Here is a 15,363-nt window from a genome sequence, read left to right as displayed (position 1 = left end):
GAAGCCAAGGTAAGAAAGATCATTCAAATAAACTTGATGAAAATTAGGTATAATTCCAGCTGTTGCCCTTTCAGTGTGATGTGGTCCAGTACTTCCAGAGAAGAAAAGTCCACGTGAATATAATCCAGATGTGACTAACATGTTCCAAGAGTGGGACAAGAGACAAATATGTCTCCTAAACAACATACCTTGCCTGACTATCTCTGCACTTGAAATATAAATTGCATTATATTTGAAAAGAAGTTTAATAAAATAAATATAAATCTGCCTCTAACTCTTAAACTAGACACAACTACTTGCTAGACAGATGGAGCTTTTTCTAGAGTGCTAAGGAAAACCTTAAGATAAGAGGACAGTTTCCTTATGGCCAAATTACTAAGGTGTTCTCTCTACTTTCTCCTTGGGACCTTTAAGACACCATGACAACCCTAGGCAGATCTTAGATGTTTTGTCTGAAAGGAGTTTTGTTTGGAGCAAATGTTTGTTTCACCAACATAGGACCCATGACAATAGTATTGAAAGAGTAACTTCATTTGGACCCCTAGGTATTAAGGGATTAATTTTGGCCTCTGAGCTATGAGACTATTTCTGGAGGAAAATTTTGGCTGGTGCTGTCTCTTAGTGACATGAAGGAAAAATGATCACATGAAGTGCTGGGTGCCATCAAACATGATGGAAGGAATCAGGGAGTAGGCTATTCGTAACATGAGGCTCTCCATTGCTGTGCACGTCTCCCTGACTAAAATCGTATTTTCTAGGTGGAAATTCCATCAGAATCCTTCTGCTTTCTGCTTGTTTCTACTACAAGGCTTATTGTTCAAGGGACCAACAAATCCAGTCAGTAGGCCCACTCCAAACCTGGTTAGCTGCAGCAGTAACCATTATGAACTAGCTGAAATTTTCAGTGGAAATGTCTATTATATTTCAAAAATATGTGGAATAATCTACAGTCATGTAATTATGATGTCCAGTTTTGCATTCAGATGATCCGATTTCACCACTGCAAGTTTTCTGCTTATGTCTTCAGATCTGGACTGGAGTTCACACAGATCACCTTCACTGAAGCCAGGTAGCCATCTTGCCAGAACCAGAAATGAGAACACACTTCAACAATGACACAAGACAACTGAATCTTGACCTCAGGGCAACAATTTTTTCTGGTGCAGCTGAAGATTTGTGAAATGAGCAGTTATGCAAGAGTTCCCAGAAGTCAGAGGAGGTTAAAGGAAAAACAGAGGCATCTTCCAGAAATACATCAACCCTGTAGCCTTTCTGGGACACCAGACAAGAACTTTGACAAAAGCTAATATCCTCTTGTGCAGCTGGGCTGAGACTTCTTAATTTCTTCATCACCCATTGAGAACTTTGCTCTTTAGCATTTGGGGGAGGAAGACTGCGGGTAGGTGTGAGTGTGCACTTGTGTTGAAAGGGGGGGAAAGACAGAGCAGATCATTTCAAGAAAGTGAGATATATGTTTGGGTCTTTAAAAAAAAACTCACATGATATTTCCTCTTTCAATAATTACAGTTTTCTCAGCTTGCTTTTGTAATACCAGCAGAGCACTGAAGTGCCACCACTTTGGCACTGAAACATCTTCGGAATGGAGAGGTGATGGTGAATATGTTGCCCATTATTTCAGTTCACCTCTTTGAATGTTTGTTATTCCAAGCTACACCATCCATCTAGTTTTGAATATTTCTGTTTCCTGATTTTATAATGTCTGCAAAGTAAGTGTCCTCAGCTGTGTTTGAGACATATAAAGAAAGTTGTATGTGAAGCACAGGAGGTTTGCTCAGGTTTTTGGGTGTCTAAATGTTGACTAATTGTAATAATAAAATTTGAAGTCACCTTCAAGTCATCCCGAAGCTCAGTCTCTGTCATGGCAGTCCATCACTGACAGGATGAAGATTCCAACTCTATTCAGCTGTTGCTTGTACAAAAGTGGTTTCATATCTTTGAACAGCTTGGTCTCCCTCTCAGTATTTTTCCTATTCCTCTCCAAAGACCCTTCCCTGTGAGCTGCTGCAAGCTGCCACACAACTACTTCTCTCACCAGTTCCATGGTTTTGCTGGGGTAGCTTCCTGAGTCCTACACTAGTGGTGTCTAGCAAGTCCTAACAGCTACTGTTCAGGCAAGGATCTGTTTGAAGACTCTATCCCTTCAATTATACTATATCAGAGCAGGCAGAAACAGTGTCATATCATAGATCTCCCACATGCAACCTGGTAGATTAGCTGACCTGAGGTGCTTTTTTTCTGGGCCTCTAGTCAAATTCTGGCTCTTCTCATTTCAACAATCTTTTGAGCTGCAACTGCCTCAAAGCACATCTTGCTGACAGTAAAGTCCTCTCCAGTTTACACCTGAAGTCTGGTTCACCGTTTTCCATCACAGTCTAAGAAGGGCCTTTGAATCACTCTGTCTCCTCTGGAGTGCTGAGGCACACCTGTGACTTTCCAACTGCAGGATGTTCTGAACAGACACATTTCAAAAGACACATAGAAATAAGAAAGTGCTGATTTGCAGGTACTCTACAGCAGGAAAAGTGTGAGTATTTCTGTAGCGCACTGCTGAAATCTCTTTTACTTTAGGATGAACATGTGATTTTAAATACCATATGATGAGTCCACGTGTATGCCACAAATTCCTTTCTGATCTCCAGGGCTGTAGCTGTCTGCTCACCATCCTGCTACCAGCCATAGATTTTTCCCAGATGTTATTAATCTATGGAAGACCCTTTTTCTGTTCTTGATGTCTTATGAGATCAAGTCCCAAACCAGCCCACATGGTTTCTGTTGAGTCTCATCCTGAAAAAACAAGGGTGCTGGGGAAGTGGGTACTCATTAAAGAACCTGATTTAGGGTAATCCATTACCCTACATCCAAATTATTGTTATCTTGCTATAATTTAAAAGTAAATGCACACAAAATGAATTTAAAAAAACTGTAAAATAATACTAATCTGTTTGGCATTGTCATATCAAAATACTTTCATACCTTTTACTTGAAAACCAAGCAATTTTTCCAATAAATACACAATATGTGGCTTTTGTTTTGACATTCAAACACCCTAGAAACAATGGAGTTTCCTGTGGAGATGAAATTTCAGTTTCTAAAAGCCCCAGATATTAAGTGTCGGATTTGTGTTTTGATTTGGTTTTTAATAAGATGAAGTACTATTTAGATAAGATACTAGATAATAACTAACACCTGCTAAAATAAATCATTAATACAACAATAGTTGAGCAATTGGTAATGATTGTGAGGCCTTTTGAAGGTAACTGAATTCTAGATATTAATGCCTAAACAAAGTAACAGTAAAAAACCAAAGATAACTCCTTTTTTATCCCCTCAGCTGTTCAATTTTGAAGAAATATTGCCAAATTAGTGTTACTTAGTTCTAGAGAATTTGTAAAAACAAGCTTTTGCAAAAATCTCCAGACTATAAAAATACATCTTTCATGTTGTCACAAGCAGAATTTGAATGAATAAAGTGAAATACTCCTTTCTGCCAGTTTCTACGTTAATAGAGATAGTTTGAAATGGGTATCCATCCTTCAAGTTGAAAAAAAAAAAAAGGTTCAGACTTATTTTTCCATGTCTCATTTTCAGATATACAGATACGTGTGCATGTGTATATATGTATGTATAAAGAGGAGTGAGCAGGAAAAAAGCAAGGGAAAATGGGATTTCAAGTAGTTACTAAAATTCTGAATTATTTTTTTAAGGAGAGACAGGCAAGTTTTGGGGCTGATTCTCAGTACAATATCCAAAGATACAGAAAGGAAAACTTCCTAAAAGAACTGCTTATCTTTTTTTTTTTCCTTTTTTCTTTTTTTTTTTTTTTTTTTTTTTAAAGAAAAGAGTTGTAATCCAAGATGTTGCACAAAAGACTGTGATGAGTTTTCACTTCACCCTGTCAATTGGTTTTCAAATTCTTCATAAGATTACCTGTGTAGACCATCACTGGAAACGGCTCCTTAGTGCAAGGTGGGCTGTACCAAATAAAAGTTCTGTCCTGTAACAGCAAGAGTATTAAAGGCTATGGCAACACACTGCTCAGCTTCAAGGGGAACAGAAGAGGCAAGAAGGCTTGGACATGTGGAGCATTAGAGCTGAAAGTTTGGATTGACATGAAGTAGAGCAGTAGCATGCTATTTTAAGAAGGGCATTTCAGGAATAAGGCCTGGAACCTGCCAAAAATATAATGATGAGTTAAGGAAACAAATAGAGTCACCAAGAAAGCGAGGTGGTCAGAAGCCATGTAGCACCTGGTGTGAGAGGTTAAGAGAAGGGATGTGAGAAGGTACGGACACTTTTTGCCTATGCTAGCATGAGCAACACCTAGTCCCAAATGTAACCAGACTGGGCTCAGCCTTTAGATAAGGCTTCCATCTGCTCCATAGAATCCCAGAAAAATTATGCCACTTTGTTTTAGCACCTGCTTATTTTCTTTCAGCTTTTAGAGCCAAACAATTTTTCTACTTGTCTGAGATCTTTTAAAAAAATAACTCTTGATAAAAACTATGGATAATAACTATTGATCAGAAGAGGTGGTAGAGGTCTGAGGTTTTTTTAATTTGAGCAAACCATCAGTCATTTTTCTCCAGCTGTGGAACACTGTAATATTAGGCAATGCAGTCTTGCACATTGGGATAGTTGCATTTTTTCCCTAATCTTGGAAGCCTGTTATTTTCCTCACTAAAAGGTCAAGAGATGCAATTTCTTTAAAGACAACTGTTTCCATTAACACAATATCATTTGGTCAACGAGACCCAGCCCTATGAGGCTGGCCTTAACAAGCACCATTTGTATGGATAATCCAGAATCTCCTACTAACAGAACAATAATAAATTTACCCAGCAACTACTGCTCTAATGTGCATTTACAAGATGTGAAAAACAGAACTCCACTTTGACCTATAACACATACGTATTTTCCTCATGTAGACCTACAAGTGTGATTGTTATTGCCATTACAGCCAGCACTGTTCAAAAGAGATGTTTGAAGAAGCACTTCAATAATCAGTATATGGAACTTCAGGCTATTACGTTATTATCAGACTAAAAACTGACTTAGCTGTGCTTTCTAACCTAGCTACAGTATTATGGAAAAAAAAATAATAAATGCTCTTGACTATGCTTCATACAAGAAAAGGAAACTGAATGGAATGTGCTCAGACATTTCAGATACATTTATTGCTATTTATCAATTTAATGTTTCTAAATCTGTCTCCTCAGAGAAAATTTCTGTACTTTGAATCTGCTCCTTTCAAAATGATTTATAACCTTCATCTTCAGTAATGCCAAGATCTTTAACAGATCTCAGACTTGAATTAGGAACCAGCCACCACGGAATCATGGTTATTGCATGGGGCAGCACTGCATTATATTCTTTGAAGATACACTCAGAGATATGCTGCCATAGTGGAAAAAGTTTGAGTAGGACAGATATTGTTATTTTTCTTCAGAGGTGAGAAAATTCTGGGATTGGAAGGGTCTGCTTTGAACTGAGTACAGGGAAGTTGCCCTGTTCTAAAAAACACTGCAATCCATTATTACATTTCTCATCCCCTAAAACTACAATTTGGATTCCAGTTACGGCCAGGACTCTTTCATAAGCTATTCATATGAGAGATTACAAAAAAGGTCTTCAGAACAAACTCCATTAAATATACCAAATTGGTCATAATTTTTTTTTTTCAGAGGAAAATGCCAATTCCGACAAAATAATCATCAAGGTTTCTCATGTGAGATTTCTAGACTTGTAGAGCACTAGTTATTTGCTGATTTTCAACAGAAATTTTAGCCTGGGTCTCCCTCATGCATACAGTAGTCCAGCAAGCCACTCTGTCTGAGGAAGAGGATGAGGGATGCTGGCTCCTCCTTTGCCTCCATAAAAAGTATCACCATTGAAAGTGAACTAAAGGTAGCACTGAAATGAGAAGCACTTTTTCTGTCCAGCAGTAACATATTTAATTATTCAAAAAGTACAGATGTGACACAAAGACTGCCAGGACAATGAGTTTCTTGTGAAAGGTTAAAGCAAAGACCTTGGAACGCCTAGCACAGGCCTCAGATTTCAAGGAAGTTTCAGGCTGAGGAAATTTACATCACTGATTCCTAGTAATTAGAAACCTTGAGAATGAGACCTGGATTTGTGATTGGTGGAATATGAAGTAGATCTGGATACAAAAGAAGGAGATCCTGATATCCTGAATGACGTAAATCCATCTTTTAATGACCATTTAGGCTTTATTTTAGTAGGCTTGTCTTCAGTCTTTAAGTCATTGGCTGAATTTCATTCTGATTCATGAAGGACCAAGGGAGACAAAGTGATGTGGCCAGAATCTAGTGGACATGGGGTATACTATAAAACCCCTTAATTCACTACCTTTCCCCATCTAATCTCCATCCTCTGTAATGCTTTCTTCTCTGTGATTTACTTGCTTTCAAGACTTGATGCATTTTCAAAGTTCCCTATGAGCTACCTTTTCCTTGGAGAGATGGTACTATGGAGAAATGAGCCATGACATGGAGTCAAAACAGCAGGTCCTAAGATTGTGGGCCTCCAGCAAAGACAACTGGTAAGAAATCCCCCCAGATGATGGCCTTTGCTGATCCTTCATCCACTTTCTAAAGATATTATCAAGAGAGGCTATAATTCAGCCTTGTAGGTATTGACTCCACTATCTAGGAATCATCTTATCATACAGTATTAATAGTGCCCTCTGTTATGACAGCTATAAAACAATTTACCTCTGCTGTATTACAGCATTATGCCATTTTTTTGCAAGTAGGCTGGATAACCAAAATGGGAATTGGAACAGGACTCAAAGCTTGCCACAACAGGGAAAATTAGAAGACAGCTTATGTTTCATAAATGGAAATCTCTCACTTCATACCTCTATCATATCAATCTATACTTCAGCAAAGGTTATGGATTCACATTAAGACTCCATGTTTGTTTAAAAAGAGAGGCACTACATCCTTTTTTAGAATTCACCCTCTCTCTTACAGAAAGAGCATAAAGAGCTTCTGAGAGACTGCAATAGCCTCACTGCTGAAAAACCCAGTGCAGAAAGCAAAAAGGAAAGCTGTGCAGAGGCAGCAATGTGTTGTACCACTCAAGGAAATCTTGGGTATGCATCAAATGAGCCTGACCTTCAGTGTGTGGGTGTGCTGAGATTTTAAAGGGTTCCAGTCAAGGAGAAAAAGGAGTCTCCATTTTAAGCTACGTGCCACATTCCATGTGCATTAAACAAGGTAAATTCCTGGATTTTAGGGAGTCTGCCCAGGAATCAATTAAGGTACTTAGACAAATAAAAACCTCTCTCCATGCTACATTTAAAGCACAACTAATTGTGAGACTGATTCTGTGCCCTGCTCATGGTCCTTCGTACCAGCAGCACACAGCAAGCACACATTCTACAAAGTGGAAAAATAAAGTAATGCAGGAAATGAGCCGCTGCCCATCACAGTGTAGCTGGAAGTAACTTATCTATTTGCCTCATTCACTTATTAGCCACAGGCCTAAATGCTCATGCTCTGAGAAACTCAGCTTTTTGGCACACACTCAGTGTCATGCCTGGGTTCCTGCTCACCTTCTTCCGTGGCCTCCCAGGGAGCTTCCACATTTACCCACAGCCCAGCACTTGGCTGCAGTTCCAGAGCATGCACAGATGAATGCACAAGCTGAGCAGAAAGGTCTACATGGAAATCCTCAGGCCTGGCTTGCTGCCCTGTGGCAGCACATTGTTCTGCCAGCTGACACACCACACAGCAGCAAGGCTGAGAAAAATTGCCTTGTGTGCATCCTTCCAGACCAAGGGGAAACCCAGCCCTGCCCTGCTTGGGAAAAAAGTGACAAAGCACAGGTCTCCTCTTTTTTACATTCAAAGCAGGGATGGCTTTATAGCATCATGTCACAGTAAATAGAACTAGAGTGACTATTGACCTCAGCGCCATCAAGATGCCTGCCTGAAATATTTTTTCCCTTGCCTCGGGATCTTGTAAAAGAAGGATAAGTGCTTAGAAGCCCTCACTGGCATACAGGTAGGGAGGTAACAAGTGTATCCATCAAAACTATCAACTCTTTATTTGTAAAACCAAGCCAAATACTTTCTGAGAATAAAATAAAGTCTATCTAATTCAGTAAGATTAGCCAAAGGAGAATGATGTTTCGGTGTGTCACAGAGCTGTACTTGTAGGACTTCAAAATAAAGCTGACTGATCTAAGATGGCAGAGGCTCTGACTCTTTCCCTCTATGTACACATATGATCTTCAAAATTATGTTTTCTGGGTCTCATTCATGATTAACCAATGTACCTTATCCTAAATATCAGCCAGAAAATATTGGTGGCCAAAACGATCTGTCACCTGAACATTCCACTTAACAGGTCTGTTCAAAGTCAGACTTTTTACAGTAACTTTTTCTTTCAACATGTTTTATCACCCAGACTGTGATTACCTATCAGCCCTTCTCTTAACTGTGCAAGTACACACACAACTTCTGGCTTTCTCTTTACCTCAGGGCTTCAAGGAGCAGCTGATTTCTTGTTAGGAAGATACAGAATTTCACAGGCAACTTCAAGTGGGAATCAAGCTCACACCAATGCTGAGCAACTTCCTTGTGCCTCCCTCCTGTTTCCACGGGGACAGCATGCTGCTGAGGTCCTGGAAACGCAGAAGCAACACTGGAGAAGATCCCACCTCTCTAGCAGCTCCTCAAGAAACTACAGAGTGCGCCACCAACTTTTCCATTTCTTTGAGGGTTATTTTTCCCCAAACTCAACATTCTAGTGCTTTTATTTCCATGTGCATTGAGGTCCTTCCCCACCACCTCCCTCAGAGATGAGTGCCACGCTAGCAAAAGCTTGGGGACTGTATTTTTTGGGAAAGCACACGGACCACGGAGCAGCATTTGAGATCTCTGCTTCCTCCACCCACTGCGGTAGGCAGTGCCTGAAGTAACCAGGTGACTGACATCAGACAATACTACCATGTCACAGCTTTTGCAAGAGCATGCAGAAATCTGCCCACAGAAGAAAACCTTCAACTTAAAAAAAACCCCAAACTTTAAAAAATTGTACTTTTACCTGCCAATAACAATACACTGAAATCCTCTTAACTGAGGCATCTTGATGAACAGTAAACTGTTCTAACAGCTGTAAAAAAGAAAAGCTATCAAAAACCTTGGTCTAAATAGTTGTCAAGAGATGTAAAAGATGGCAAAAAAAAATTAGAAGTAAAATTAAAAAATTAAAAATTACCTTTGTTGCATCACATCTTCATTTAACACTTATTTGGAATATTCTGAAAGTTTAGATGGTAATATGAATTTAAGCACCACTTAATGATTTGGCTACAGCTGAATATATCTTCATTATGCAAATGTATCTTAATTTGTCCTGATTAAGTAAGAGTTATCAGTATTTACCACCGTTAGGTGAAACAGCTCCTCAAAGGGTCCCCAGTAAAAAAAAAAAAGACATCCCAGCTGAACATAGTTCTCCCCTTAGATTGAACCCAGGACATTCAGACATGGTCCTTCTTTAATGTCACGAAGTGTTTAATCTGATACTATGATAATTTAGAAAAAAAACCAACAACCCAACATACTGCCAGTGCTAACATCTCACACCCAAAACAATAGCCCCAGATAAAGCAAAAGAAACTTCTTACAACTTCTGACATCACTGTGAGTAAATGCAATAGAGTAGATATTTTCAAGGCTGAGAAGGGGTTAATCCTCATAAATATTGTTAAAAACGGCAAGTAAATCCCTAGGAACACTTTGGAAATTTCAGCTCAGACTTTGTCTCCTTGCTTTCATGAAGGATAAGTCACAGACCATGAGGGACAGCTCACCTGTATGTACAGGTGCTCCAGCCAGCTCTCTATCCAAAAGAAGATGTGCTACAGCTTCTACAGCACTGTTATTTGACACAATGATATTACTCAAAATGCAGACTAAATATGGGTAATATACTATGGGATGAGGCCCTGTATTAAACTGCCCAAGAAATGAAACACTTCCTGTTGTGTTTACAGAGTGCCATGCAATCTACCATCACTGCTGAGAGTTCACTGGGAGGATATTAATGTCTCCACTTCCCAGCCAGAAATATTAAGAAGTCATTATTATCATCTGAAACTGCAGATTGCAGGCTGAAAAGAAAGGGTGTTCTCTGCACAGACATTCTTTCCTGGCTTGGAGCTGAGTGCAATACACTTTTTCTTGCATTTTTACTGAAATGGGCCTCCACACCATATTCAATCTCAACCAAGTGCCCTATTCACATATCTTCACCAAAAACCTTATTCATATTTGGAAAGGAACAAAACCAATTTAAGAAAAAGTTTGGGGTTTGGGTTTTTTTAATATATTTGTATTAAAAAAAAAATAATCACATTTCAAAGGATAAAGATTTTTACTGGGAAAAAAAAAGTGCCTGGAAAATTAAGATCTTTATCCAGAATCTCCTTTTCTAGCACACACTAAAGTAGAAACAGAAATAGCTGCTTAAGTAAAGCAGAGCTGAGCATGAGTTGAGTCCTATGGCTTTTCCTCTCCTTAGTGAGGTAATACTTTCAAATTCTCATTTACTTCTGGGAACCTGGACAACTTCATCAGCTAATACAAGGGGGTTTGTGTTTCTGTTTGACATTTCTCTCAGTATGCAGAACATAATTCAGACCATCTTTACATGATTAGCTAGTGTGACAATAGCAACAAGCGTGGGGATGTTATTAGCAATAATGTTCTGTGTTTCCACAGAGCACTGGCCTGAAAGGTGACAATGACCAGATGTGCCTTCTGTGTGACATTCATCAGCTGTTCCATGCAGCTGATTAACTCAGCCACAAGCTCTTGCTAAGTGAAGGAGGAAATTTCTGCTTTAGCTTTTTAATTTCAGCTATGACCATGTGGTCATAAAATGAAAGAGCTAATGAGTCAAGCATGGCAGCTGACCTCTGCTCTGGAGAAACTCTGCTATCTTGGTAACTCAAACTACCAGTCATACCATCAGAATTTGACAATCCCAACTATTTTATACAGAAAAGTGTGTAAATTATGTCTTTGTGTCCTATTATGGGTGCCAGTACACTCACGTGGTTAGCTGAGACCCCAGTAGAAATAGGGAATTTTAAGGAAATCCAAATCAAAACATTAGAAATAAATGTAGCAAGTAAGAACTAAGACAAGTAAGGCTCATTAAGTTTTTCAATTGATATTTCTACAAAAAGGCAAATCAACCGTACTAATTTGAAGTGTGGGGACCATCTCAGTCCCAACACAAAGCTGTTTTATTTTATTGTGTTAAGCGGACCAAACCAAGCCAAAAAAAAATGTTCATCTCTCACATGACAAGATACTAACAACGAATCAGAGAACACTGATCACAGACTAATCAAACATGAAAACAGGTATTTTTAGAAAGAGCTGAAAGAACAGAAGCAAGCCCGAAGTCTTGCTTGACTACAGCAATAACCTGAGGAGGGGTTCTGAGGAGGAAACTGGTGGAAGTAGACATCTGAACAAAGCCAAGGGCTTACAAGACCAAAGACAGTTTGTACAATATGATTCAACATCTTATGCAAACCTTAATGGTCAACACAGTCTTGCATGAGGATACTGGAATTTTCTGGAATTGCAAGAAGCAACAGTCAACAATAAAACAGATATTCTGGGCGTCCAAGATCTTTGCTGTAAGAATGGGCCATTTTGAGTGACTGACAGAAACTTTGCAAGAGAACAACCCGGGCCAAGCATGACACTAAAAAATTTGCAGCCTGGGATGGAGAGCCAAGATGGGAGGCTTTTATTTTTTTATCTCCGAACAACATGACAGAGCAGAAACCCCCAATGACCTGCAGAAAGCCTGTCTACTTGAAAGTTTAAATCAAGATGCCTACCACTCATGATGGCTGAGGACAGAAAAAGCAACATACTGAGCAAAAACTGAGAAAGCGTTAGAGATTTTTTACCTCAAGTTGGCAGTATTTGGTGTTGCTGTTTTGAGGAGTGCTTTGTCGTTCCCACGTGGGATAAAGTACTGATCATCAAATATCTTTAAAATTACTAAAATTCAGAAGAGCTCTACAACTAGGGCTTATCACCTTTAATGTGTCTCTTTAATGTGTCCCTGCAGTGCAGAAGATCCCTCTGTAAATACAGAATTCTTGTGTGAAATGCAATTTCCCCCTGCACTTCTATGCCACCTGTGCTGTGTTTTACAGGACTATAATTTTAGGTAATGCCCAGGTAACATACCAGCAGGGCTTAAAAAGTATAAACTACATGTATATAAATATATAAATATATAAGTATATGTGTGTATATATATATCCTTCTCAGAGGTATTCTTGCCCTCTTTAGACTGTCTGATAGCAGACGAGAATTCCTCACTCAGTATCTAACAATTCAGTTTATTTACATACAGAAGGGCAAAGAAAGGCCACAGTCAGCCAAGCAGAGCAAAGGGCTAAAGAAACACATTTGTAATAAATGCTTCAGGAAAAAGATCCCTTTCTGGCAATCACATTAACCTGAACAGCCAAAGGGACATTTTGCCTAAGCCTCAGGCTGTGGAATTTCATTTAGTTTTTATTCACCACTTTCATCATGTGTTTTCAAGGTTATGTGTTTGAAATCAGTTACCTAACTTCACATTTGGGCTCACAAATAACTGGGATGAATGACAGAAGTATTTCACCCTGCCACATTTTCAATGGAGCCCACAGGGTTAGGTACAATAAAAGCTGTAATGGTAGAGTCTCAGCTGAAATATTCAAAAGCTAATTGAGGCACTTAATGACCATCTTAATTTTCTGGAAGTGCAGAGTACTTGCCTTAAGTAAAGCAGGCTCTTCCAAGAGCATAAGTTGAGCAACTGATATCACAGATGGTTTTTAACATGTTGGTCCATAGCCTGAAAAATGTAACTTATATTTTTAAAACACGGATGTATCTAATGAACTTGTTTAACTATTAGGCATCACAGCAAACATGAGGTGTAAGTCATATTAGGGAACGTGACAGGATACAGACGAATCCCAACAGTGGGAAGGTACTGCGAGCCAACTCACATGTTTTGATCCAAAAATTAATATTGCCTAAAACCAGACTTTTCATTTAACCCATTATAAAGATCCATAAAGCTACAAACTTCACAGCTAGATCTAAACCTGTGAGCGGAACTTCTACCAAATTTAAGGGGTGGCAGAATATAGTTTTCAGTCCAGGTCTCTCATCAACAGATACATGTACAGTAAATATCTATGCACCATTACATATTCACTTTTCACAACTTTAGCTGTACCTAAAAGTAGGAGGATGCTTTAAAAATGCATTAAGCTTGACAGCTAGAAAAAGAAAAAAAAAGAGGTCGATCTAATGTTTCATAGTACAGGAGATTTTACCTCAACTTTAGAGAGATATCAAACTTCTGCCATGGGAGATCAAGACCATGAAACGGAAAAAGCAAGTAGACAAAAGCAGTGTTTTTGAAATATTGCTAGATTATTAAAACATTAACTATAGTTGACCCATATATGCAAGACCTGAAAATATAAATAACATGCTGTATGAACGGTGCATTTTGGTTACACAGGGCTCAACATTATCTCTCTCTGTAGGCTGGTAAGTTAGCAGCACTGATCCAATATGAAAGTGCTTTTGACAAAAAAAAAAAAATTATTCCTGCAAAACTGAGGGTTTTGTCTTGTCACTTGTGAAATCAGAAGCTTGCTTTCCCATCCACTGTGACCTATGCCAGCCAAACCACTCTTCGTGCTTCCAAGGAGCTTTACCCTTGAGGTCACACTGTTTTGTGACTACCATGCGGCAATGCAGCGAGGTTTTGCTGCAGCACAGTTAAGGCATGTCTCCAGAACACAGAACTGTGCTGTAGCAGCACATCACAAACAAATTACTCATTCCCAGGGGCATATACCTAAAGGTCTTAATTTCAGGGGTTAGGTCTACTAGGACCAAAAACTGGCAAGCAGGGCATTGCTTTATTCCCCCACAAAGCAGAGAATATGTTTAGTAAATTTCTCCCATCCTTCTGCTGCTTGTCAAAAAGGCTGAGCACAAGGTAGCACTGCTCAAATCTTCTGATGTTCAGACTGGAGATAAGAGGATCAGAAGTATGGCAGACCAAATTCAGATAGACTGACAGAGCCTGAAAATGCACACACAAAGCATTTTACCTTAGGTGCACTCATTTCCAAAGCAAAATTATCAAACCCACAGACACCAAACTTATAACATACTCTGAAAAAATTCTAAATAGCAACATTACATCACTGCAGCTATTCCTGGCCTGTGAGATGTAAAAAAAGATAAGAGAGTCATAAATATCACTATCAAACCTATTCATTAAAATGCTGTTTTCTTGCCTCACCATGCTGTCCCACTTGGGATTAGCAAAAACAGTGAGGTTGACAGGATTAGGACACTCCCCGAGAACAAGACTAACCTGTTAGACCAAACACCATGCGGTGTTCATTCACTTTACCTCATGCACAGTTTCTTGGCATATGTCTTAGATACAAGTCTGCTGCTCTTCCCATTAGTGTAGAACAGGAGTAAACTCATTGAAACACAGGCATCCCATTTTCAGATCTCTAACTGGTATAAGACTCCCAAGAAACAGGCTTTATGTCACTACTGTGGCCTGCCAATTTCATCCGCTACTGCATCTGCCGGTAGCTCACAGATGCTCTGAAGCCATCAGCTCATGCAAAAGGAGGCAAGTGGGTTGTTCCTCAGCTTGGCAACTGGCTGTTAGCCTTCAGACTGTTCCAGTTCCAAAGCAAAACACAGGAATACTCTAAAGGTATCCCACTTCTCAGCAGAGTATCCAAGGCAACACAGGTGACCACATCTGCTAAAGGGCTTTTGGGAATTTTCATCAGACATGGGGCAGGTGGCATGGCTAGTTACTGAAGCTCCAGGGGGAACAGCAACTTGCCTTTCTTAGAAAACTTGATTCTTTTCAATCCTGTACTCATATCCTAATGGGGCCAGAAAAAGCAAATGCTGACTGTTGGGAACAGCCAAAGCCCAAAGAGACTTTGCTCATGTTCTCCCAGGTGATGCCTCTGTGTGGAATTTGGGAGCAGCATAGAGAGGAGTTAATGTTCCCTAAGCTACTGATCCACCCCTCTCTGCCAGATTGGATTAAATTTGAATGGGTGAGGAAACCACACCATTCACCATAGAACTGGGTGTAGTTGGAAAATTAGGTCTTGCTGCTTATAACTAGTAAGGCAGACATTTTCATTAGAAAGCACCTTCCGGTGGTGGTCAGACACCTTACTGCAGTCATCTGCATGAGCGGATTTAATCAGTATACG

At 39.4% G+C, this 15,363-nt stretch overlaps 1 protein-coding gene across 3 annotated transcripts in view; it reads right to left on the bottom strand.

Moving 5' to 3' along the window:
* Nucleotides 1–15,363, bottom strand: part of F13A1 (coagulation factor XIII A chain) — a 280,265-nt gene that overhangs the window by 89,749 nt on the left and 175,153 nt on the right. The gene's annotated exons all lie outside the window — the stretch shown is intronic.

This window comes from Apus apus, chromosome 2 (assembly GCF_020740795.1).
Source record: "Apus apus isolate bApuApu2 chromosome 2, bApuApu2.pri.cur, whole genome shotgun sequence".
Lineage (NCBI taxonomy): Eukaryota > Metazoa > Chordata > Aves > Apodiformes > Apodidae > Apus > Apus apus.
The sequence above is the reverse complement of the archived record's forward strand: the minus strand, read 5'-3'. Positions and strand labels throughout refer to the sequence as shown.